Here is a 27,355-nt window from a genome sequence, read left to right on the forward strand (position 1 = left end):
CCCAAAGGAACATCAGTTGAAAAGAGCTACAGAAAGGAGACCTGAATCCTTCTCTATACAAAAGTCTACGATCAATATACATCACAACAACACTAATTATAAGGAGCCGAGACGAGGGGCTGTGCGCGTGTTGTGTGTCGTGTATGCGTGTGTCGTGTGTGTTGTTTGAGTTGGAAGTGATTCACTGATTGATTATTTTTAATGTTTTCGCATCAGCCAGATCGTGTGGTGCAGTGAGGTGTGCTGCAAGCTACTAACGATCATTAGAGCATCAAAACAGAACATGAAAGACAGTAGTGATTCAAACTACAAATAGCATACATGACTAGTACTCATTATTTTGGACCTTGAACATAAAAAAAAGTTTATTTAAAAACAAAACGGACGAAACTCCATGAAATAAAAAGGGACTCTTCACTCCAGGTAGCATAGAAGGTACTCGTTATTGTGGATGGAGAGCATGATAAACCCTTAACAGCAAGAAGGAGAGTTCAAGGGCACACGGTCAGTGTCAAGACTGGACAACATTTTGGTCATGTAGAAGAGAAGAGGACAGAATCACAGGATAAATTGGGATTTGCTTGAAGGAGGTGAACCAGACTAAAAAAAAAAAAAAAGAAAAAAAAAAAGAGGGGGTATAATATTAAAAGGAAAGGTACTAAGGCAATAACTGAAATTTTATAATTGCAAAGAATATACATGACAAAAACTGAAATGTAGATATAGCTCACACTTTATTCTCCTTGCATATTTTAAGAAGGTGCAGTAGAGAAAGACAAGAATGGAAAAATTACAAGGAATATACGGTAGAAAATCGGGTTTTGTTTCTTACTACGAGTCAGGCAGCAGGTCAATGAAGGAGGATTCAGCCCTCCAGCCTCACCTGTTTCAGCTCTCCCTGCAGATGTGCTGCGGCGTTGGGACTTGTATTCTAAGAGACCAGTGTGTCAGGAAACGATAATTACATGTCGCAAGATAAAGAAATACAAATCAGTGACTGGATAACGACAAGAATGATGAGTAGTGGCGGTTTATGAGACAGCAAGAAAGAAGACATTTATCTACTCACTCGTTATGTGTTAAAATTTTCAATAAGAACCTGACCACACTACATTGATTAATCACCTCAGATAAACCACGGCCAAATAACTCGTGTTGAATGCTGTCCCTCATGTTGTCAACAAGTTATCAGGCTGTCTTTCTGGAGGAAAGTAGTCAATTTTCTTCAAGATATCCAAGAACGTGTGAGCAGCTGTGCGCTTATTGTTGCGTAATTGGAAATGAACGCACTGATTACGATGGGCTTTGGACAACATACTTGTTACCGTCACAAGGCGTAATCACAGAAGGCGTATGGACATATAAAGAAAGGAAATAGTTAACTGTAGTAGTGAAGATGGGAAGTAGAGTGAGGCGATGATGCAGGATGGTATTGAGGCCCGATGTTTACATCCGAAGGTGTCGAGACAGCATTAACGGGGAGATAAGACATAGGGGAGATGAATAATTGTGCTGACTCAAGGGGCCTCCGAGGTTGACCTCTGTCCCTACACGCATTTATAATAATTTGGGCAAAGTGACACATGATTGTTGAACAAGATTATTGTCAAGGTTTACTAAGAGACAGACTTGATGAGCTGACGAGGCTACTTGATTGGAGAGTTAATGAATCAACATTTAAGACATAATAAATAAAAATAAAACACCCTGAATGCTGGTGCATAGGTCGCACAATAAAACACCCTGAATGCTGGTTCATAGGTTGCACAATAAAACACCCTAAATGCTGGTGCATAGGTTGTACAGTTAAAACACCCTGAATGCTGGTGCATAGGTTGCACAGTTAAAACACCCTGAATGCTGGTGCATAGGTTGCACAGTTAAAACACCCTGAATGCTGGTGCATAGGTTGCACAGTTAAAACACCCTGAATGCTGGTGCATAGGTTGCACAGTTAAAACACTGGTAAAACACCCTGAATGCTGGTGCATAGGTCGCACAATAAAACAGCCTGAATGCTGGTGCATAGGTCGCACAGTTAAAACACTGCTAAAACACCCTGAACAGCACACGTGTTATACAGTAAGACGCCCTCAGTCTTGATGCACGAGTGGTACGCAAACAGAACACTCGTTACATATCACTTGCTGTTGACAACTTATATATAACAAAGGAATCAAGGTCAGATAGTGACGCCACGAATACAGGTGTAGGTGACAGAGACGCCAGCGTAAAGTGACCTGCAAAATGCTTAGCTCATCCGCGATACATGACATCATATGAACACACGACATGTCTTCACCAGGGGGAGGAAGACTCACCCGAACCTCCCAAGAATGATACGAGGGCAAAATCGCCAGGGACATCCGCCAGGGACATCTGATTCTGTGCATGAGACATTGACATCTGGTGCTCGCAAACGTGTGGACAAAGAGCCTGCAAAAAATAATAACTACCATCGAAAGACCCATACTGCCCTTACCCACATTTACGGGTATATCAAAGAGAGAATTTAGTCTGGTCATGAAGCACTTTCACCAGTATGTGAATAAAGCCGCAGTGGATCCCTCAACTAAACTAAACATGCTAATAAGTGCAGGTACAGGCTCACTGAAAGATTCCTTGATGGGTTATGTCAACATGGGTCCCGAGGAAGACTATCAGGAATCCATGATCATGCTGACACGCAGACTAGGAGACAGTGAGGAACACATTGATGAAGCAGTGAGGGAGATTCTGAAGGGACCCCAAATAAAAGATAACGACGTCCAGATGATACAGAAACTTGTACAACAATTATGGAACTGCACCACTGACCTGAAAATTGCTGGACGTCTATCAGACTTAAGACAGTTATAGGAGCATGTTAATGATATCAGATCGCTTCACTGGGAAACTCCGTGAGTTTTTATGATGATGAGTTCCATAAATACATAAGAGAGCGGAACAAAATATCGAGGCCCAGCATTACATGGCTTCTAAATCTACTGGATGATTATGAAACGAGGATTAATAAAAATGCAGGACGCAGTCAAGTGAGCAGTGAAGGAGGAAGAAAACACGTAAAGGGTACTGATAAACAAGCCTCTGATACTAATAGAGGAAATGAGACACCCTGGAAGAGAAGAGCCATTGGGCTTGCAATAGCTGAGTCAATTACTGAGTCACATGGAGGTCAAGACACAAGGAATAAAGAATAAATAAATGTGTCCTTTGTAAAAATACACACCCACTGTGCGCTTGCCGGAAGTTTCGCGCCATGAATATAGCAGAACGCAGGACGGCGGCTAATAGGGCACAAGTCTTTTATACATGTCTGGGTCGCAATCATACTGTCAAGGAATGCAAGTCCCCGTCTAAGGTATGCGGCATAGATGGCTGTACCCAGCAACATTCGCGATGGTTGCCCAAGCCTGAGAAACTTCAAGAAAGGAGACTTGGTTATTATAACAAAGAAGTGCTTCCCCGCAGCCAGTGGAGGCTCGGCAGAGTGGTGCAAGTGGAGCCTGGAGAGGATGGTCTTGTACGTCAAGTTAAAGTAAGAACTGCACACAAGGTGTTTATGCGACCAGTAAACAAACTCTGTTTCTTGGAAGGCCTGAGCGAGAATTAAGTCAATGCTTGGTGAGACCTAATGTAGGCCTAACATACATATATAGTTGTAATAGAGAATGTAAGAATTACTTCATCCCAAAAGCTTGATGATATTGGCATTATTCTTAAATTATTGAATTAGTCACGTGTTCGTGTAAGATTTGGGCGTGAACGCCCAACAGGGAGAGTGTTACCGCCAGAAGGCGTAATCGCAGAAGGCGTAAGGACATATAAAGGAAGGAAATAGTTAATTGTAGTAGTGAAGATGGGAAGTAGAGTGAGGCGATGGTGTAGGATGGTACTGATGCCCGATGTTTACATCCGAAGGTGTCGAGACAGCATTAACGGGGAGATAAGACATAGGCGAGATGAATAATTGTGCTGACTCAAGGGGCCTCCGAGGTTGACCTCTGTCCCTATGACCTGGCAGAGTAGAGGGGCGCTTTATCCCTCTGGTTAGGCCGAGAGGCAGAGGGAAGCCTGTTGTTGTGAGAAGAACTGTACTTTCGTCACTGGTAGAGCGGTGTGGAAAACGGACGGCAAAGTACCCAGGATTGTTCAATAGACCCCGAATGCGTAAGATGAAGACACAACATTGTTCTATAGGTTTCGATGTTGAAGCACTATATACGTTGTGAACTGTAAGGGATGTAATTGTTGCTATAATTACAATATGTGTATTGACCAATATATGTACTTACGCTTTTTTTTTTTTTTTTCTTTTCTCCAGATTGAAATTATAATGTGATGAAGCGTGTGTGTGTGTGTGTGTGTGTGTGTGTGTGTGTGTGTGTGTGTGTGTGTGTGTGTGTGTGTGTGTGTGTGTGTGTGTGTGTGTGTGTGTGTGTGTGTGTGTGTGACAGACGCACAGCTGCCAGGCGGCCTCCAGCCTCACCACACCACACAACCTAACATTGTCCTTGTGTCTCGTTGCATTCCCAAAGCTATTATTCCCCCCACCTTTTTTTTTTTCTTTCTTCTTGGCTGGCCTCTGTGCCAGTTATGGAAATTGACGCCTGGTCTCAGGTGTGTACATCGTCAGATATGTACGCTAGGTAGGTAACAGTGCACGTGATAGTAATTACAAACATTATTTTCACATTCTTACTACCTGGTTTTGAATCCAGCACTTGCCGGACGACTCAGGACAGCTGCTCCCTCACCGCCACGCGTGAATATTCATGTGTTGCTTTGAGAGGGTTAGGTATGAGGATCTTGGCTACTTAGTGACCACGATGTTTTTTGTTTTTTTTCCGCAAACACAAGCAAGCATGTGCCACCAGGTAGATAAGTTGCATAATTATGTGCGGACTCTAATATGTTAACGAAAAAAAACGCTGAGGACTCGTAACACGAAGGAAAGATGTCAAAAAACTGCAGCTGTTCCGATTGAGGTGGTATCGGGGGACATCGCTACGCCGGCCGCCGACACCCAACCCTCGCTTGGAGGCAACCTTGTCTCGAGTTTCGAGATAAATAGATCCTTTGGAGTAACACCATAGAAAAACGCTAGCCTCCACATTCAAATGTGTGTGTGTGTGTGTGTGTGTGTGTGTGTGTGTGTGTGTGTGTGTGTGTGTGTGTGTGTGTGTGTGTGTGTGTGTGTGTGTGTGTGTGTGTGTGTGTGTGTGTGTGTGTGTGTGTGTGTGTGTGTGTGTGTGTGTGTGTGTGTGTGTGTGTGTGTGCTAAATTAAATTATTCATTAGTGAATATACTCGTATCCACTGACGGGAAAATTATGCAACATTGGGCATAAAGATTATGTTAGGATGAGTACAAATTTCTTTTTTCTCTCACTTTTCTTTCACTAGTGACTTGGTGTTCCAAGCCTCGTCTTACAATAAATCACGTAAAGAAAAGAATGAATGTTAAGATTATGCCAAGGATTAACATGAAAATCTTTTTTTCCTTTATTTTCTTTCTCCCTTTTTTGGCAGCTGCTATGATGCGTTAAGTCCTTACTTATAACAGGGAAAACGAAATTCAAGATTACACATGAATAGATTGCATAATTTTATTGTAACTTAATCCTAGATTATCTTTAACTAACGCTGATTCAATTACTGATCTGAGAATAAAGTAATAATTAAGTAACATGATGAGCTTCGCTCTAAATTAGCAAAATAAATACGAAAATATCCATTAGTTTTCATTTGGTAGAAGAAAAGAAATAATGAAGCTGCATGGTGAGAGTTTTCGGTCTTAAGAGTAAATTAAATAGCAAAGTCTATATCAAAGTCTTTACTGATAAGGAAAAAAAATAATAATGAGGTTGCAGGGTGAAGTTTTCCTTAGGTCTGAAGAGTCAAATAAAAAAAAAAAAGGCTTATATAAGTGTTCATAGTGAACAGGAGTTATAACAATGGTGCCAGGTAAGATTTTTTTCTTTTTCGATCATAGGGGATAAATAAAACTTCATCAGTCTTCACCTGACAAAGTAAAAAAAGTCAAAAGAAACTTAACAAACTAAACAAACTAACAAACAGCTTCCCCCGCCCAGTGTGGTGGCGTGCAAGCCGTTCAACTCCAGGAAGTCTCAAACCACTATTATGTATTTACCTATTGCCGGCAGCGAGTGCAACTCCTGAGATAAAGGACGTGTTTGTGCGTGTGTGTGTGTGTGTGTGTGTGTGTGTGTGTGTGTGTGTGTGTGTGTGTGTGTGTGTGTGTGTGTGTGTGTGTGTGTGTGTGTGTGTGTGTGTGTGTGTGTGTGTGTGTGTGTTTTATTAATCTTGCAGTTTTACAGTTGAAGATCCACATGTTACATATAAACTTAAATACTAACATACATACTACATCTCAAGTATACATTAATCCTAACGTATCTTAATCATTTACAATTAATCCTAAGTATTTTACAGTTTCATATTATGGCTGCCAGATGGCGCCGGTCAACCTAGTAGATTATTCATCAGGCCACCCCGTGTGTATTTTTCTTTTGAGAGTTTGTTTCTCCTACCTAAGCAGCGGGTCACAACTCCCGACTTACATCAGGTACCTAATCACTGCAGGTGAGCTGGGGCTACACAGCGAACAAGTCCGCCCTAAGACTTCTGATAGGCCCCAGGATTCGAACCCAGTCCCTCTCGATTGCGAGTCGGCCGCGCACTGCGCCTGGTGGTGTGTGTGTGTGTGTGTGATGTGTGTGTGTGTGTGTGTGTAAAGGGAGATGGATAGGGTGAAGAAGTACGCACAGGGAGTGAGAGAGGAATAGGGGCACACGTGTCAGAAACTGTAGTAACTGTACGTAGAGGGAGGAGGAGGAGGAGGAGGAGGAGGAGGAGGAGGAGGAGGAGGAGGAGGAGGAGGAGGAAGAGGAGGAAAAGGGCAGGGCTAGACAGAAAAAGTGGTCTGTTTGTTGAGCTGTCAGCCATAAGAGAAGACAGGCTAGCGTGTTGGCATCCCTGTTGATGAATAGCTGGCAGGAAAGTGAGAAGTGACAATAATGCCTCCCCATTGCATTAACTAACACTTTGATGAACGGTCTCTCAAAGAAAAAAAAAAAACTATTAAACTTAGGCTAGAGATAGTTAGGTGAGAAATTAGTCTTGTAAGAGAGAGAGAGAGAGAGAGAGAGAGAGAGAGAGAGAGAGAGAGAGAGAGAGAGAGAGAGAGAGAGAGAGAGAGAGAGAGAGAGGCTTCAAAAAACCTCACAGAGTGAAGTGCTAAGGAGGTAGAAGTAAGCCAGGTGCGAGAAAAGGGAGCAGAAGACAAATATCTGACGGGTGCCTGGGAAAATAAACTAAGGTAAACAGATGGCGTGGTGAGCAGCAGACAGGTTTAGTCACGTGGGGGCATGTGTGTAGGAGAGGGACGTGGAGGCGGCTTTGACATGTGGCGCATACGAACAGCGTAGGGAGGGTCACGTGTCTTGGGGAGTTGCGGGGGGACTTGTGGCCTTCAGTGCTGGGAAGGTCATGTCTGGGGAGGTTGCGGGGGTACAAATATTGGGCACATAAACATGTGAAGGATCACGTCACGTGTCTGGAGAGGGGCGTGGAGCGGATTCAGGGAACACAAAGGATGGGGAGAAATTTGAGAAGACGGAGAACGAGTTAAAAATACACCAGGAAGGATGTAAAGGAGTTGTCAACATAAAGGTAAGGAGACGAAAGAAGATATACACAGAAATGAGAGGGAGATTACAAACAGCGATAAGAACAAGGAGGAAGAAAAGGAGAACGAGAGATGTATAGGGATCAACACCAGCGGGGTGACTGAGTGAGGAGAGAGGCGATGCGGAGGAGAGCAGATCAAGGGCTTAGGATGGGAAATGAGCAGGGCAGGGAGGAGACCAGAAACAAGTTCCAGAAAACGAGAGGCAGGAAAGAGGATGATGAGGATGACACAAAACCACCAATTCACGCGATGCATACAACAAAAGATGGGAAAAATGGGGATTTAAAATGAGAAAGCAAACCAAAAATAAAGGTTACCTAAAGATAGGAGGAGGAGGAGGAGGAGGAGGAGGAGGAGGAGGAGGAGGAGGAGGAGGAAAAGTACAGGAATGGAAGACTGCGGTGAACACGATAAAGGGAAAAAAAAAAAAAAACAGGAAGAGGTAAGGTGATGTGATAAAAGAAGGAAAAAAATGGACAGCGATAAGAGGATGATAAAAGGAGAAGGAAAGGCGACACAAGAGTGATGGGAAATAAAATAAGTCGGGATGGTAATGAAAGGAAGACAAGGACAGGAAGAAAGCAGAGAAAAAAGAAGGGTGGAGGAGAAGGAAGAGGAGGAGGTGGAGGAAAAGGAGAAGGAGAAGGAGAAGGAGAAGGAGGAAGAGGAGGAGGAGTGTGGGAGCGAGGGTACGGATGTCATGTTATCTAGTCGGGTGAGAAAAAAAATGACAAGGAATATAGGTTGCAGATGTACATACAACACAGCACAGCCTGTCCCCATACACGGTGAGACCAGTATAGTACATGACACCTGCAGATGGAGAAGGGATGGTTGAGGTCAAAGAGCAAAAGCGGAGATAGGAAAAGAAGGTTGGCAACACCTTTCACCCGGCAGATGTTAAAAAAAAAAAAAAAAATCATCCAACACGCAGTACACATGCCTAAAGAACGAGTCGCAAAAAGTGGTCGCTATAATGAGAAGAAAATTAATGACTTAATTTCGTAATATGAAGCTGCTGCCTTGATGGGTGTTGGGCTGACGGGGAGAGGAAGCCGGGAGGGTGGGGAGTATCTACTACGCCCCCAATCCCTACTCCCGCCGCCCCGATGCTCCGCCTCTCGTCCCTCGCCGCGCTGACTGGCAGAGAGAGGAAGACATTAGTGGCTTCGTTTGGTATTCCGCACGAGAGTCGCCAGGACACTCTTGGTGTGCGGACACGAGGAAAAGTGACACTTGTCTAATGCAGAGGTCATGTTTCCTGCTCAGATCACGTCCGGCAGAGAGAGGGAGAGTGGGTGGATGGAGAGAGTTTTCGAGGGGGAGACACGATTTGGAGGGAAGGGGAAACTTGGGTCTTGGGTCTTACTTGAAGAGGATATAAAGTAATGAGGATGCTGGGCTGAGAGATCTAGCTGTTGCTGCATTATAGGAAAGGGAAATTCTCGTTGGTGGGTAGTTTCAGTGCTTGTTACGAAAATAAATCCCTTGTAAATGAACATCGTTGACGTGTGCCTCTTTATTTATTTTATTATTCTTTTTATAGCGAAGTACCCTTAAGCATCATGGAATACAAGTTTTTATGCTTCCTCGAAACAAGCAAGTATTCTTCCTGAACACGTCTGTCTGTCAAGCTTATAGACATGGCGGGGCTCGAGGCGACCCATGCACAGGAAACAATACACTGCACTTTGGGGAGCAAGGAGATGCGACTCTTGGTTCAAGATCATCAAGTAACTCACATCCTCATACCTGTGATGAAGTCATGCCAAGTGACAGGAAGGGGTCTTGACAGCGGCCCGGTAAGGCGTGCTGGGGAGCATAATCACCGAGATCTTGAGTTCGGCCGTAATCCCTCGCAGCGACCGAGTGGAGGAAACGCGCGGAGTAACGGATGTGTCCTTCCGCGGTCTGCTGACTTTGCACTTGCAAGGAATTTGCCAGATTTAGACTGATGTTTTTTTTTTTTTTTTCTTCGCATGGACAACCTTCTTTATAAGAAAAGTAACATACAATAGACGGTGACGCAGAAATACCGAGGCTTGTTTCTAAAACTACCTGGGTAGAGAAACTGTGGTTCGGAGACACATTAATGTTACTTGATACATAAATAAAAGTCCACATTCCTCTCCCAGATGCCGGAGTGCTGGTCTGCTTCCACGAGACCCTTACGATGACAGATATGATCTTGAAATACAACGAACAAATCTTAAAGCCACGTGATTCTGCTCTGCTCTTCCTATTTTGTTTTTTCTCCTGTGGACGATGAGGTAGACGGAAAGTGGAGGTAAAAACCAGAGTAAGATGAAGGGAGAACAGATAGCCTCTAAAGGACATGTAGACGCGAACTGACACATCAGGAAGTGAGAGTGTCACGGACGAAAGGAGGTGAGGAGGTGGGGGGGGGGGCTGATATGTGGGCATAAGACACGTGTTCTTGTGGCTCAGGGGAATGTTGCTGACAATGAAGCTGTGTATGCGAATGAGATTACACGAGAAAAACAGACAACTGGAGACTATTGTTCAGGGCGCCTGCTGGATAATGCATGACTACTTGGATACTGCACAAGAAAAGAACGAACGATAATAATAAAATAAGTATACCTTTACTGAACAAGATGAGCTCAGCAAACGACAAATATTTTAATAAGCAAAGGGTAATTAGTGAGGATGAGGCCAGTTAAATGAGTGAGTTACGCTCGGCAAAATATGGACAGGAAAGGCGAATGAAGGGGAATGGGGATAAACTTTGAGGTAATAACAAATTAATATGAAATAAGAGACTAGATGAATGAATGCATGGGTGAACACGGATCACTGAGGATGGGTTGGTAAGGGACAAGGCCTCGAGAGGGAGTGGTGGGCAGCGGTCATTTAGAACAAGAAATAACGAGTTCAATCCTGAAAAATTTAGGTTTAAGAAAGAGATAGAAAGAAATTGGTTCTCAAATACAGTGGTAGATGAATGGAACGGACTCCGTAATCATTTTGTTAGTGCTGGGAGATTAGGAAGCCTTAAGAGAAGATCAGACGGGTTTTTGGATGGGGATGATAGGTGGAAATAGGTAGGTATATTTCATACAGGGACTGCCACGTGTAAGGTTGGTGGCTTCTTGCAGCTTCCCTTATTTCTTATGTTCTTATGTTCCAGACAAGTATCCCCTCTTCTTCAATGACACTCTACTGTCCCCTTCTTCTACACTGAACATCCTCGGTCTGTCCTTTACTTATAACCTAAACTGGAAACGTTACATCTCATTTCTAGCTAAAACAGCTTCTATGAAATTAGGTATTCTGAGACGTCTCCACCAGTTTTTCTCGCCCTTCCAGTTGCTAACTCCGTACAAGGGCCTTATCCGTCCAGGTATGGAGTATGCAACACATGTCTGGGGGGGTTCACTCATACCGCTCTTCTAGACAGGGTGGAATCAAAAGCTTTTCGTCTCATTAAGTTCTCTCCTTTAACTGACTGTCTTCAGCCTCTTTCTCACCACCACAATGTTGCATCGCTTGCTATTTTCTACCGCTATTTTCATGCTAACTGCTCTTCTGATCTTGCTAACTGCATGCCTCTCTTCCTCCTGTGGCATCGCTGCACAAGACTTTCTTCTTTCTCTCACCCCTGTTCTGTCCACCTCTCTAATGCATGAATTAACCAGTACTCTCAACCATTCATCCCTTTCTCTGGTAAACTCTGGAACTCTCTGTCTGCTTCTGTATTTCTACTTAATATGACTTGAATTCCTTCAAGAGAGAGGTTTCAAGACATCCTTCTATTTTTGACTACCGCTTTGGACCTTATTCAGGTTTTTTTTTTTTTGTTGCCCTTGGCCGGTGTCTCTCCTACATATATAAAAAAAAAGGTATTATCATGACAGATATGTCAACCCTTGCATATTAGCAAATTAATATTAGGAGTAGCATTAGATGTAGAGTGTCATTGTTTTCATCATCTCTTTCTTACATCTAAAAGCATTTCTAACCAAAGATCAAGACACAGCAGAGTTCATCCTCTAATTTCTCTCGCTTGCTCCTGCGACATAATATGATGTTGGTTTGCTTCAAGTATCTCATTCCTAGTACGTCATTAGATGTAATCAAAATATGCAGAACAATGCAACGCAGATTGGGGCAGAAAAAAAAAAAACGATAAAACGCAGTTCAGTATCTCAAAAACTCAATTCCTTCATCTATGAACTCGACACAACCTTCCAGACAACTATCCCCTCTTCTTCAATGACACTCAACTGTTCCCCTCTTCTACATTGAACATCCTCGGTCTGTACTTTATATATAATTTAAACTGGAAACTTTACCTCTCTTCTCTCTCTAAAGAGTTTCTATGAAGTTAGGGGTTCTGAGTCGTCTCCGCCATCCCCCCCACAGCTGCTAACTCTGTACAGGGACCTTATCCGTCCATGCATGGAGTATGCTTCACATGTATTGTGGGGTTCCACCCATACCGTTATTTTAAACTGGGTGGAAGCAAGAGCTTTTCGTCTTATTAACTTTTTTTCTCCTCTAACTGACTGTCTTCAGCCTCATTCTTATCGCCGCAGTGTTGCATCTCTTGCTATCTTCAACCGCTATGTTCATGCTAACTGCTCTTCTGATCTTGCTAAGTGCATGCCTCCCTTCCTCCGGCGGCTTCTCTGCACAAGACTTTCTTCTTTCTCTCATCCCTATTCTGTCCACCTCTGTAATGCAAGAGTTAACTAGTATTCTCAGTCCTTCATCCCTTTCTCAGGTAAACTCTGAAACTTCCTGCCTGCTTCTGTATTTCCACCTTCCTATGACTTGAACCCTTTCAAGAGGGAGTTTCAAAACTCTTACCCTTCAATTTTCGATTAATTTCTTGACATCTCTTTTGGGATGCTTTCTCTTTTTTGTTTCCCTTGGCCAGTGACCCTCTTACGTGAAAAAAAAAAAAATATTATCTCCCTCTATCTGTCTAAAGATTTTTTTTTGAAATTTATGTACCTATAGCTTTCGGGTACTGTCGTGAATTCTCTCTCTCTCTCTCTCTCTCTCTCTCTCTCTCTCTCTCTCTCTCTCTCTCTCTCTCTCTCTCTCTCTCTCTCTCTCTCTCTCTCTCTCTCTCTCTGTGTGTGTGTGTGTGTGTGTGTGTGTGTGAGTGCAGTTATTCCTCCTTGGTGGTGTAGGGGATCATAAAGTGTACAAGAGAGAGAGCACGCTTGCATCTTGTGGCCAGGTGAAGGTTTGGAAGGGAGGTTAATGAAAAAATGGAAACCACACTGGAAGTGTACTTGAATCTGATGACGCTAATGTTAAGAAATGCAATACTACACTCCTGCGGGGGATAACTATCTTTTAGAGCAACAAACTGCAGAAAATATCGCCCAGTGGAGATAACAAGGGATGCTCTAAGCTTCATCAGAGCCTTGTTTGGGAGATACCATTGAGGCGAGATAAAGAGGAGCCGGAATAAGGAGCCGGAAGGTAATGCGATAAGGTGAATAGATGCATTAAGGAAGACATGCATTGTGGAAGATAATGATAGGCCAGCGTGGACATGAACAGAGATCGAGTTTGCTAGAAGGAAGAAATATTGTATCGGAGATCTCTGGTAATGTCTACCTGGCACTGATTGGAAACAAGGAGTGTACCGGGATGAAGGCACCTCTGAGACGATGGTGATGGAAGCGACGAGGCAACGCATTGAGGAGGAACACTGCTTGTGGTGAGGAAACGATTGCCTTGTTACTGAATACCTTTGTACTCCACTTACTTAATATTGGCTCCTAATATATTCGAATATATTTACATGTTCGGCGTTCCCTGACATGTTGAAAGAAATCCGAAAAAAAATGAGCCAGTTTAATCTACCCACTTTATCGAGCTGCCTATTTTATGCGAACGCGCGGCCGCACACACACACATACACACAATATATATATATATATATATATATATATATATATATATATATATATATATATATATATATATATATATATATATATATATATATATATATATATATATATATATATATATATATATATATATATATATATATATATATATATATATATATATATATATATATATATATATATATATATATATATATATATATATATATATAGATAGATAGATAGATAGATAGATAGATAGATAGATACATAGATAGATAGATATAGATACATAGATAGATAGATAGATAGATAGATAGATAGATAGATAGATAAACACACACACACACACACACACACACACACACACACACACACACACACACACACACACACACACACACAGATAATGTAAAGCAGAGCGTTTCAGCTAACCCAGTGAGATGAAACGACTCTGCTCATGATAAAAAAAAAGGCACAACTTTACATGGTATCTTCTGTGTACACTATGTATAAACATCGTATGTTATAATATAATGAAAACGCCACATCTAAATGTAAGAGATCTCAGGTACAGACAAATTTTCGAAGATTGTTGGTCAGTGTTATAATTGTCCCTATTCCTGATCAAGACTACGGGCACATATTTCTAGTAATATTTTTTTTTTATCTTTGCCACAGTAAGCTGCAGGGTGGAAACTTAACCAAGAGGCTGTGGTGAGGGATGCACAGCCTCCCTGACACACCATTACCGTCACCACCCGCCTTATACTTAGCCGCTCATTTTCCTTTCACTGCACATGTGAACGGCAGCAACGACGAGGACGAGGACGACATTAGACAAAAAGAACAACAACAAGGTATGGCCTGCTTCACTGGTAGGCTCTGCTTACCAGACCTGTTTATCAAGGACTCCGACCGTCATATCTGTGAAAAACTTGTTGACTCGACGAAATCATATTACAATGAATGCGTCATCTGGTTATTCACACAGCTCTTTTGTGCTAGAATGGGAGTCCGGTAACTCTCACTCAATGAAATACAATTGGCACCACACGGCTCAAGAATAACAAACTGAATACTAGATTGTTTCGTCTTAAGAAAACGCGAATCACGAATTCAGATGGCAGATTGGGGTAAATATTATTATCTGTATCCGCATGTAATTTAGTTCGATTTTGTTTTATGATAATTGTTGTTTCAACATTATGGCGTTTCTTATCTCACAGTGTTGTTGAACGTAAATGCTAATGAAGAAACATCTTTCTCACATATTCTCATGTTTTTATTATCCATTTGTTTATCTCTATCTGCGACGCCTCAGCCTCCTTCAAGAGACTTCCCTCAATGCAAGAGCCACTTCAGAAAAGTCTCCGCTTTCTCCGTTCTAGTAAAAGTAGGAAAAATGCAGATTAAATAATCCCACTGAGCTATTCTTTTCCGTATAAAGAACTACATACGTAATGAAAGAGGTATCAAATAAGAACTGGCAGAATCATTATAAAGGATCATTTGAACGTCACTGAAGCAAACATTCGCGAGCACACTGTATGGCGAAGTACTGTAATTATGAACTAACGCTCCCGAGACATTGTAACCACGTTTGTTCGGTTATGTTTGATAGATATAAGTAATGAGGAACTTAAAAATGAGTTAATAAAGGAGCCTTCAAGAGAGTGTCACTCCTGACATGCTCAGCTAATGGTGTTATTTTAGAATAAAATTATATAACTATTTTAGCTCATTTTTAGCTATCATATAATTTTTTCTCATTTACCATATATCATATCACATCTCATGTGGTAACCTCTGTTCTTCACTGGGATAGAGACTGGATATTCGTCTTGAAGTTGCGACCTTCAGGTATAAGTTATTAACATCATACTGGTTTGAAATTATCTGTACAGTTAAATCAATGTGTAATTTAATCGCAAACGATGGTGTATGATCCGCGACCTGACTGCCACCACCCACAACCAGAACATGCAAGTTATCCCTAGCATGTCAGCAGCAGCACAATGCACAAGGCGGACTGTAAGATAAACATTACACCGTGCACTAGGAGGCAGCAGTTTCTCAGACTAAGCTCCTTGGTGTCATGGCTGGAACAAAGTACACTGCCTGACGCTTAAATCAGCACCATCATCTTCACCACCCTGAGATGACGCACCTTCACACAGCACCACCTGGGGGACAATTTACTCAGTTGCGGAGTTTGTCTTGAAGCAAATAGTAGTGTCAACCAAACCGCGACTAGTCTCTAAGGATAACAATTTGCTTAATACTCGTATATCCGAAGATAACAGCCACTTGGACGTTCTGCACATGTAGATACCTGTAAACTAAATGGCTGATAATTCAAGTCTTGTCTGATAACCTAATGTATCTTTTCCTTCTGATCCCTTCAGTAATCAAATTATAACAAAGTATTTTTTTTTTTTCTGATCCGGATCCTGACGATTTTTGCAAAGAATGACAGCGATAAGAATGAAGTGATCTGCCCCGAGGCGTAACATGCAACAAGCCTCATCAGGTCATTCTGCAGCACCCTCACTCCGGAGGATGATACTGCAGAAGATAATAACTTGCCTCAGGTTCTGCAGCTGTGACGACCATTTTTTGTGGAACAGATATGGTTCCGTTCAGGTCAACATAAATCTGCTGTAAGGAACCTCGCCTTTGATTAAAAGCTGTTCTTATCCTCCTTTCCCTCTTAACACCTGCCTAGGGTTTAGTGGGTCGTGTTTTATTGAAGCACCACGTAGACATTTATGTGAATGATCTTCACTTCTCAAGGTGGTCTCCGAGGCTTGGTGTTGGTAGTGGGCACCATGACTGGACAACGCTGTCATAAAAGTTTCATGCTTGATTGCAATTACACGCTTCGTAAAAGAAAAAAAAAAATCTCAATTCCATTGATGATTACATAATTTGTGTTATTTCCAGAATCATGCACGGAATCACTACATCACCACTGGTAAAAACTGGATGGCCACGTCAGAACGCGTAACCAGACCATCGTCTTTCAGTAGTAGGTAGTGCATTTCTGAAAACACTGAGGCGGTCACTCCATAGGACATCACTTTTCCAAGGATACTGAATCTCGATGGGTCGTCTAGGAAACTATATTCCATATTTTCACAAAATAGCAACTGAATTCCAACGCACTTCAGCACAGCTTCTTAAAGGCCATAGATATTTCGCCCTTCAAATTATGAGCATTTTTGGAGAGCTAGAAATACTGAACACAATTATTAATCTACGAGACTCATTTCCATTATATTTCATTTCTATAGAGGAGAGAAACCTGACACTAGCGTCCTTTTTAACGAAGAATGATTCACAGTACGTGACTTGTTATTACGTTATGCCATTAAGGAAAGGATTTTTATTAATGATTCCTAAAGAAATCACCAACACAGCCTACCCCGCTGACCACCACCACCACCATCACCACCACCACCACCACCACCACCACCACTACTACCACCACCACCATCGCAGCCACCATTAGTACAATCATGTGTGGTGTTAGTCAAGGCCATGTGTTAGTGAAGGCACACACACAGGACCAGTCAGCCACGCCTCACCTGTCGGACTCGGGTTCTCCAGCGGCGCTTCTGTTACGGTGACAGGAAGAGAAGGAAATCGTCGGCTGGAGAGGAGAGTCGTCCCTGGACACGGCTGCTATTGTAACCATGCTCTTCCCTCCACAAGACTTACACGGACGACACCTCCTCTGCTGCAGTGAGCGGAGACTCATCTTGGCTCTCCGCTGAGGACAGGGCGGCAGTCTGTGGTGGCGGCAGCAGCAGTAGAAGCAGTAGCAGCATCCAAGATCCCAGTGATGCGAGGCCCTGTACTGCTCTGAGGGCTTGCCACCATCTCAGCTCCTGCAGGAGAAACAAAGCACGTCAACATCAACTGACTAATGGGAAATTATAAGGTGATACAACGATACAGAATGCATGGGCTGTTCATTTCCTTTACTAACGTAAAAAGAAGAAAAATGTAATTATTCATGACCTATCCCAGTGTGTAGACAACAAATATTGCAATTATTGAGATAATTATTTTTATCTGCGATGTCTAATAAATAGCAAAAATGCGGCGGTGGTCACTGTATCCATGAGATGGCTTAAGAGAGAGAGAGAGAGAGAGAGAGAGAGAGAGAGAGAGAGAGAGAGAGAGAGAGAGAGAGAGAGAGAGAGAGAGAGAGAGAGAGAGAGAGAGAGATACTCCGCAAACTGAGCTGAGCTGAGCTGAGCTGAGCTGAGCAACAGCTTCGTAATAAAGCGGTGTATTCCTAGCGCTTAGGTATCATGGTATTACAGGAAGGCCGAGAGTGAACCTTGACTTGGGAATGCAGGAGACTTAACACTTAAAACAAATAATAAAAAAAAAAAAATTGATAAAAAAATAAAAAAAAAGACTAACAAGTTTTCACTTTTTATATCAATTCATTACGCTCAAAGAGGGGCCAGCATGCACACCTACAGAATGCCTTGATCACTTTAAATTTGTCCCCTGCAATTTATGATTAAGAATAAAAATGCATTTCTCGATACAAAGATCATGAATAAAGATATGTTGTTTGCAGTAAAAAAAAATAAATAAAATAAATAATAATAATAATAATAATAATAATAATAATAATAATAATAATAATAATAATGATAATAATAATAATAATATAACGTGAACACGTGCAGGATCTGCCATGCTCCGAACTAATAATACATAGATAAGAGACCGAGGATGTTGAGTGTTGTGGGGACAGTTGAGTGTCGCTGAAGAAGAGGGATAATTATCTGGAAGGTGATGAGTTGACAGATGGAAAAATTGAGTTTTTGAGGCACCGAACAACACAAAATTTCCTCATCCCCAATCAGAAATTTTAGAGATCAAAAGTCAGGCGTTCCGTGGCTTCCCTACATGAACTGTTTACTTCCTGACGAGTTGGACGTCTACAAAAAGACGTTGAAAAGTGCAGGGTGGTATCATCAGCGTAGGAGTGGATAGGACAAGAAATTTGGCTTAGAAGATTATTGACGAATAATAGGAAGGGAGTGTCTGACAGGACAGACTCCTGAGGAACACCTCTGTTAATAGACTTGGGAGAAGAACAGTGACCGTCTACCACAGCAGCAATAGAACGGTCAGAAAGGAAACTTGAGATGAAATTACAGAAAAGAGGATAGAAGCTGTAGGGGAGAAGATTAGAAATCAAAGTTTTGTGCCAGACTCTTTCAATAGCTTTTGATATGTCTGAGGCAACAGCAAATTTTACTAAAACCCCTAAAAAAAGGGTGATCTAGACTCAGTAAGCAAAGCAAGATCATCAGTAGAGCAGCCTCAATGAAACCCATACTGACGATCAGATATAAGGTTGTGAAGTGACAGATGTTCCTGTTGGGGATAAATTGAAAATTTTAGAGAGGCAGAAAATTAAATCGGTAGGAAGGTAGTTTGAGGAATCAGAACGGTCACCCTTTTAAGGAACAGGCTGAGTGTAGGCAAACTTCCAGCAAGGAAAGGTGGATACTAACAGACAGAGTTGGAAGAGTTTGACCAGGCAAAGTGCAAGCACGGAGGCACAGTTCGGAAAACAACAGGAGGGACGCCATCAGGTCCATAAGCCTTCCGAGGATTAAGGCCAGCGAGGGCATGGAAAACATCACTGCGAAGGATCTTAATGGATAGCATCATGTAGTCAGAGAGTGAAGGAGAGAGAAGAACAAGCCCTGAATCATCCAAGGTAAAAATCTTAGCAAAGATTTGAACGAAAAGCTCAGCTTTAGAAATAGATGAGATGGCAGTGGTGCCATCAGGTTAAAATGAAGAAAGCAACGAAGAAATAAAGTTATTGGAGATGATTTTGGTTAGGTGCCAGAAATCACGAGGGGAGTTAAATCTTGAAAGATTTTGATACTCTTATTAATGAACGAGACTGAAAGAGTTTTTGGTTAGTTGGAGAACAGACATGGCATGATTCCGGGCAGAAATATAAAGTGTATGAGATTCAGGTGATGGAAGGTTCAATCACCTTTTGTGGGCCACCTCTCTAGCATGAGAGCAGGTTGTGTTAAAGCATGGTTTGGAAGATTTTGGTCTGGAGAAAGAGTGAGGAATGCACGCCTTCATGCCAGACACTGTCACCAGAGGCAGGTCTCTGACATGGAAGCAGTAGTCATTCCGAGGAAAATCAGAATAACACCTCCTCAGATCCCCCCAGTTAGAAAAGGCTAAACACCCAGTCCATATATACATACATATATACATGGCTAAACGTCCAGTGCGTGTCAACTGTATATATTTTTCACCTGTTGAACATAACTATTGGATGAAATGAGAGAGAGAGAGAGAGAGAGAGAGAGAGAGAGAGAGAGAGAGAGAGAGAGAGAGAGAGAGAGAGAGAGAGAGAGAGAGAGAGAGAGAGAGAGAGAGAGAGAGAGAGAGAGAGACCTACCAGTACCACGTGAAACTTCTCAAGCCTGTTAAAAGCCTCACTCACAGGTAGCAGCTATACTCTACCCGGTGGTGCTTGCATATCTCCACAGCACCACCACAACAGGAGTAATATATATATATATATATATATATATATATATATATATATATATATATATATATATATATATATATATATATATATATATATATATATATATATATTACCTGCTTGTTAAAGGAATGAACCTATGGAAAGGTTAAGACCACAGAATAGCCCGGTGTTTCACAAAAACAGACCAATACTGTCAAAGGAACTGATCTATCTTCACCGTAAAAAAAAAATGAAAATAAATAAATAGATAAATAATAATAATAATAATAATAATAATTATTATTATTATTATTATTATTTGAGGTTCACGTGTCATCTGCTTAACATTGTCAAGGTGGGTTCTGGCCCTGATAACAGGCGCCTCTAGACATGTCTTCAGTTTACTGTTATTAGAGCTCAGTATCAGGGTGGAGTGAGGACGGGAGGCGAGTATTTGACTAGAAATAAGAGTACTTAAAATTCGTTTGAATACAAAGACAGACAATAAAACGCTGTTTTTTCGAATACAAATATTTCATGAAAGCATTCGCAAATGTATTCATTAATCTTTCGTTTAGAAATGATCTTTTTTCATGTAATTCGGAAGAACACTAAAGTTATTCACCGAGCGAAGCGAGAGGCTTCTAATTTTGTTAGCGCACCTCTACAGCCCACCGCTTTGCCTGGCCCCTGGAAGGTACAACGACGACTTGGCCAGGAGCACTTTTGGTGTCCATTGCATATAAAAATTGCGATTTCAGTCTCGAAAACACATCCTTGAAGGTAACTTTTGACATTTCTTTGCCAGAACCACCGTTTTGCATATTTCGACTTAGTGAGCGAGCAAACTGCTCGAATCATATGCCATAATTCACTTCATATACGGGATAGCCAGTTTTGGTTGACTCTCTCACACTTAGCAGTGACTCTAGAATCAAGATGTATGGTAAAAACTTGACAAAAAAAAAGGAAATGGTATTACGATGAGTTGAACTGTGAAGATGTTAAAAACATGTTTATAACACGTTTTACTTATGCTCGCTATTTTCAACAGTTAATCATTGAATGTTGAAATATATTATTACATTAAGTAGAAAAAACTGTGGTTAGTGATAAAGATACTTTACGAATAAAAGCTTTGAATGGTGGTAGCGACAGATAAAGATAAAAGATACATCACAAACTACGGCATTTGTGAGTTCAGTGCAGCTGTAATATAATAAACCTGCACCAAACACTGCACCGCCATAAGGTGTTGAGGTTTCCAAAAGAAACTTTTTTTTTTTTTTCAAGGCAATGGAAAGTATGTGATGTTTTCAATACATGGTAGAGGTGAGTGTGAGAAGGTGTACAGAACAGCGACATGCTGCTGTGAATCTGAAGTTCTTGCTCGTGTTGTAAAAATGTATTTCCACAATATTTACAAGCTGCTGTGGAGCCGTCTTTTCTTTCCCATTTGGGAGGGCAAAACAAAGAGGGCACCATTAATGACCACTGGAAGTCATCTTGAGTTAGAATTGTTCACCAGTACCTGTGTCAGGCACAGTGCACTTACTGCACAACTATATTTTTTCCTTTCTTCTAAAGGCAAACTTTATGAAGCAGCTTGGTCATGAGCACGATACACTGTTTCAAACTAAGACATTTAACTTAGCCACGAAGTTCTATGAATTTACAAATTCAATGCCATCGTGTGGGTGATAATCTATTTTAAGAATTGGTAGCACATTTTTTTTTTTTTTTTTTTTTATATATATAAACTGTTATCTTATTGAATAGTCTTGTGCCATTAACCAGTTTTCACGATTGTACTGTTGTAATGCTTTAATACATATACACTTCACATCCTTAAAAATATGTGTGTGTGTGTGTGTGTGTGTGTGTGTGTGTGTGTGTGTGTGTGTGTGTGTGTGTGTGTGTGTGTGTGTGTGTGTGTGTGTGTGTGTGTGTGTGTAACCTCCCCGGGCACTTTTATTATATATCCAGAGAACAGCAAAGCAACTGAGAATAAATCCAACAGCGAGCTGCCTCAACCTGCCCTACCTACTTGTCTTCCAAGTTCCTAAGTTTCTCTTGCACGTGCTAATTAAGTTGATATCTGAAGCCGACTCCAGACCTCTACCCGACAGCGTGAGAGTCTGAACGATGCACGTCCATGCAGGAAACTAAAGTTGTGCTAAGTAATAGTAACTCTTTTATTTCAGATAAGGAAATTAATATTATTCGTCATACTGTTTGAAAGATACGAATACATTCTCCTAGTATTTGAATACGAATGAGAACACTTCCTGTGGGAGAAAATTCCAACTTCTCGAGGTGGAGTTCTTGAGTGAGAATAGAAAGTCTCTCACAAACTTGATTGATTAAGGAAGACGAAAGTGTGAAAGGAAATAAGCATGTGATGAGAGATGAACGTCTCAAAATTGCAACACTACTGACTCACTGACTAGCAAACTCTAGCTTCAGGATATAATATACTCTAATGGAAGAGGATGGAAAGGGAGGAGAGAGCTGTCTCGCCTATACCCTAACGATAACAAGCCGAGGATGATTACTGACTCATAAACACCTGTAAATATTCTATGGCTCAGGATTCAGAGAGAGAGAGAGAGAGAGAGAGAGAGAGAGAGAGAGAGAGAGAGAGAGAGAGAGAGAGAGTGTGTTAGATAGAACAAAAACAGGCCACAATAGACCTTGCGGTCCTCACGAGGTGATCTGACCCAGGACTACTAAGGTGATGGTAGAAGAAAAGGACAGGAAAGCAGAAGGCTCTCTTCCCACCTTTCACTCCCTCCGGCATAAGCCGTACAGGAAAACAGGTCGGAAAGAAATACCTTACGGGGTCAGAGAAGGAAAAACCCGAAGGAAATTTTATAGGAAAGAAAGAAAATGGATGAAATGAAGTGCCCCATTTCCTGAAGGCCAGGAAGTTAATCAGTAACGAACAAACGCTGTTAGCCTCGGTTTGCAGGCAAAATATTTGTCAAGATGGCGTTTAAGTCTCTATGGTGATGCAGTCTATCACGTCTCTAAGAAGCCCATTCCATAGATTTACTACTCGGTGGAAAAAATAATTTTTTGATTCATGAGAGTTGAAGGATTTCCCAACAATTTTGCAGCCGTTTTCTCGCGTGTAATTTGAAGACTCTAACGTAAAATATTTACTGCCTTTGATTTTAAACACCTGTATTAAGTTGCCTCTTAGTCTTCTTTGTGTTAATGGGAATAAATTTAATTCTTTAAGATGGTCTTCGTATGATTTGTTTCTTAGGTTCGGTATAATTTTTGCAACTCTTCTAATTTATCAATGTCTTTCTGATAATGGGCACCATGCTTCAACACAATATTCCAAAAGGGGACGGACTAAAGAGTTATACAAAGTGAGATTGTATCTTTAGATTTTTTATATTCAAAAGATCTGCCGACTACGCCAATTATTTTATTCGCTTTCTTTACGACTTTTGAACATTGTTGGCTAGGTGTTAAGCTACTCGATATTGTTACTCTTAAATCAATTTCGCTGTCAATACTTTTAAGTTGGGTACCATTTAAAATGTACTTTGTTTTCTCGTTTCTATACGCTATGTGAAGCGCTTTGCACTTATCTGCATTAAAACTCATTTACCAGGTTTGCCCCCACTCTGACAACTTGTTTAGATTTTATTGCATTTCTCTGACTTGCTCGTTAGAGACTATGAATTCGCTATTTTGGAGTAATCAGCAAACTTCGATGTTATAATGTTAACACACTCATCTATGTCGTTTATATAAACAAGGAAGAGAACAGGTCCTAGGATTGATCTCTGTGGCAGCCCTCTGGTTACGTTAGTCCACTTGCATGCTTTTCCATTTATTACTACTCTCTGCATGCGGTTGTTTAACTGGTTTTCTACCCATCTCAACAAGTCGCCTTGGATCCCGTGTGATTTTAGTTTAATCAGTAAACGTTTGTGGGGGACTTTGTCGACGGTCTTTTGAAAATCAAGATATATTACATCCACCGCCTTATTCTCGTCGTACTGGTTCAGAATATCATAGAAGTGTAAGAGGTGCGTCAAACAAGAGCGTTTGTTGCAGAAGCCGTGTTGAGTATTTTTAAGTTAGTTGCTTTCTTCTAAGTGATTAACGAGTTTATCTCTTATTAGTGTTTCAAGCATTTTGCATACGACTAAGATTAAGCTAACTGGCCGGTAATTATATGATAAAGATTTACTGCCTTTTTTTTGAAAATCGAAGTTACGTTAGCGAGCTTCCACTCATCAGGCATTGAACCGGACTGCAGGGATTTATTGAACAATATGGTCAGTGGCTTAATTAATGCGGATTTCGCTTCTTTTAAGGTGCGGGGTGAGAGCGTGTCAGACCCGGGTGACTTACTTTAAATTTATCGATGCATTGTGACACGTCGCTTTCTGTTATATTGGTGCTACTTAGGACGTCGTTGTTATTAATTTGGACTGGTGACACAGCAAGGATGTCACTGAGGTCTTCTACTCTAAATACTGAGGCAAACAAAGTATTTACAACGTTTCTAATTTGCTCCTCGTCGTTGGTGCAATCTCCATTTTCGTCAATTATGGGTCCAGTAGTTGAAGTAATCACTCTCTTTTGCCTGGTAAAGCTTCCTTCCGGTTCGTTTTAGTCTGGTTCGCAACCAGAGTGTGTGTGTGTGTGTGTGTGTGTGCATATATGTGCGTGATCGTCAAACAAAAATAAACATTATAAAATATGATCACCGGCAGTCTGTCAGAGCCAAGAGTCCCTGGCAAACATTAGGCATTGCAGATTGTTATGGTTACCTCTGGTGTTATGTTGGCTATCAGTAAATCAGAAAGTTGACTATCAGAATTATTAATGCTTCTAAATATAACAAAATGTCAATCGATCAAATAAACTGACACCAAATTACGTAAGCTACGAAAACATTTCTGATGTAGAATTTTTTTTTTTTTTCAGTAGGGTATAAATCTAAAAATTTCCTTTGTTCTACTACTACTAGCGGATGCATGTGTGTGTGTGTGTGTGTGTGTGTGTGTGTGTGTGTGTGTGTGTGTGTGTGTGTGTGTGTGTGTGTGTGTGTGTGTGTGTGTGTGTGTGTGTGTGTGTGTGTGTGTGTGTGTGTAGTTGCGCGCGTAAGTGGGTAGCTGGATAAAAAAAAAAAGATTGAGGAACACAGTACCATAATAATAGTGAAGGCTGCAAGGAACACCCATTTTTCCCCTCGTTAATTAGCAATAGCTAGACAATTTACAGACATCCAAACAAGAGAGAGAGAGAGAGAGAGAGAGAGAGAGAGAGAGAGAGAGAGAGAGAGAGAGAGAGAGAGAGAGTACTTTTGCAGGTATCTCCAGTCACCAAGATATACACTAAACACCAAATCCTTCAATGAAATCAAGAAAAAGAAAATAATAGTTTGCCAAACAGTATTGTATAATGAGCACCTGAATGGCGGAGTACCAGCGTGGAACAACCTCACACTTCCCGGGTTTCACCTCCTCCACCAACGGTCGGCCACCCGCTGTCACATTTTCATATAGCCAAAACCTTCCAATCGCACCTTATATCTGCCGGTGTGTGATGAGAAAAAAAACTGACGTTCTATTTCTTACTTTTTAAAGACCATAATAGCATCTATCAAAAGAAAAAAAAGTAGGTCTACAGATGACAGTTCGTGTACAAGACATGCAAACCTACGTCCACTCATCCAGAAATGTACCTAATCTTGTTAAGTTCCCTATTAAATAGTCACTACCACTGGATTACTGTTTCTCTCCAGTCACACACGAACATGCGCATATTCACGGGCAGCAAACACGCAAGGTACACTCCAATAAATCAAAACAAAAAAGACAAGAACAGTAAAAACAAAGAAAAAAAATAAGAAAAAAAAATACAACAAAATGTAAAAAAAAATAAAGGGACAAAAAATCGAATTAAAAAAAACAAGAATAAAATAAAGAAAAAGAAAAAAAATATATATATACATAAAAAAAAAATGTAAAAAAAAAACAATAAAACCAAAATAAGAAAAAATAAAAAGATAAAAAAGAAAAAATAATAATGACAAGTCAACAAGTAAAGACAAACAGGAAACAAAAAACAAGAATAAGATAAAAAAAAAAAAAAATACGAAACATGAAAAACTTGAAAAAAAGAAACAAAAATGTCTGTCAATGAATAAAAAAAATAAATAAATAAAAAAAAGTAAATAAATAAAAACAAGAAGTGGCTAAAATGAAGGAGCTAACAGTCAAAGCAGCAAGACCAAGTGAACACCGCGAAGCACCGGAACGTTTACAAACACGTGACTCGGAGGAGGATTGGTCAAGTTCAAAATGTACATAAAATCACAAATAAAATAAAAAAAAAATGTCATCGTTTTGTATACACTTTGCTTGAGTAATAGAATGAGAAAGGAAGATTGATCAAGCTTCACTTTGTTGGATTACCTGTAATGAGTGTACGTGTGTGTGTGTGTGTGTGTGTGTGTGTGTGTGTGTGTGTGTGTGTGTGTGTGTGTGTGTGTGTGTGTGTGTGTCAGTTGTCACTGCACACATGACGGTGATGTTTGTGTTGTCAGTTCTGGTTTGCATTGCAGAACTAACAAGTCAGTCCTTGGCGTTGTGTGTCAAAGACTGAGTGCTCTCTTGTCAATTCATTGCGCAAACTAAAAGTCCCAGTCACACTTAACTTTTCCCTGTAATGCTTGTCTTGTAAATCATTTCATTGTTGTCTCACTGATTCTCAAGGTAAATACACTCAAAGTGTCAAATACTTTTTGATTATCCCTGCAATGTTCGCATTTTTTCTTCTTCACACACTTGAGGAAGATCAAGGGCAAAACACTCTTGATGAAGATCAAGGGCAAAACCTGACGGTGGACAAAAATATCCGGTAATTGTCTGCATAGACCTCCTCTCCCACACAGTGATCTGTGTTACCCTTCACACAATCACACTTATCCTAGCCATCGTTTTCCTAAGTGTCAATTCTTGTTGTTACACCAAGAGTCTTACCGAGAATGTGAAGAAAGGTGTGAGTTTTGTGTTAAAGAGGGGAAACACATCAAGGTGACGATATTATCTACTGTTAATGACCCACACACACACACACACACACACACACACACACACACACACACACACAACAGGGTTGGAAAAAAAAAAAAACGGCTTCTTTTTAAACCAAGCCACTTGGTTTTTGGGGTATTTTTTGTGTTTTA

At 41.0% G+C, this 27,355-nt stretch overlaps 1 long non-coding RNA gene across 2 annotated transcripts in view; it reads right to left on the bottom strand.

The window, feature by feature from the left end:
• LOC135094074 (uncharacterized) overlaps nucleotides 1-27,355 on the bottom strand; it is a 70,483-nt gene that overhangs the window by 22,430 nt on the left and 20,698 nt on the right. For both annotated transcript variants that reach the window (XR_010263579.1, XR_010263578.1), the window contains exon 2: nucleotides 17,180-17,482. This is a non-coding gene — a long non-coding RNA (uncharacterized LOC135094074). The remainder of the gene's footprint in view (nucleotides 1-17,179; nucleotides 17,483-27,355) is intronic.

Source organism: Scylla paramamosain, chromosome 44, assembly GCF_035594125.1.
Source record: "Scylla paramamosain isolate STU-SP2022 chromosome 44, ASM3559412v1, whole genome shotgun sequence".
Taxonomy (NCBI): domain Eukaryota; kingdom Metazoa; phylum Arthropoda; class Malacostraca; order Decapoda; family Portunidae; genus Scylla; species Scylla paramamosain.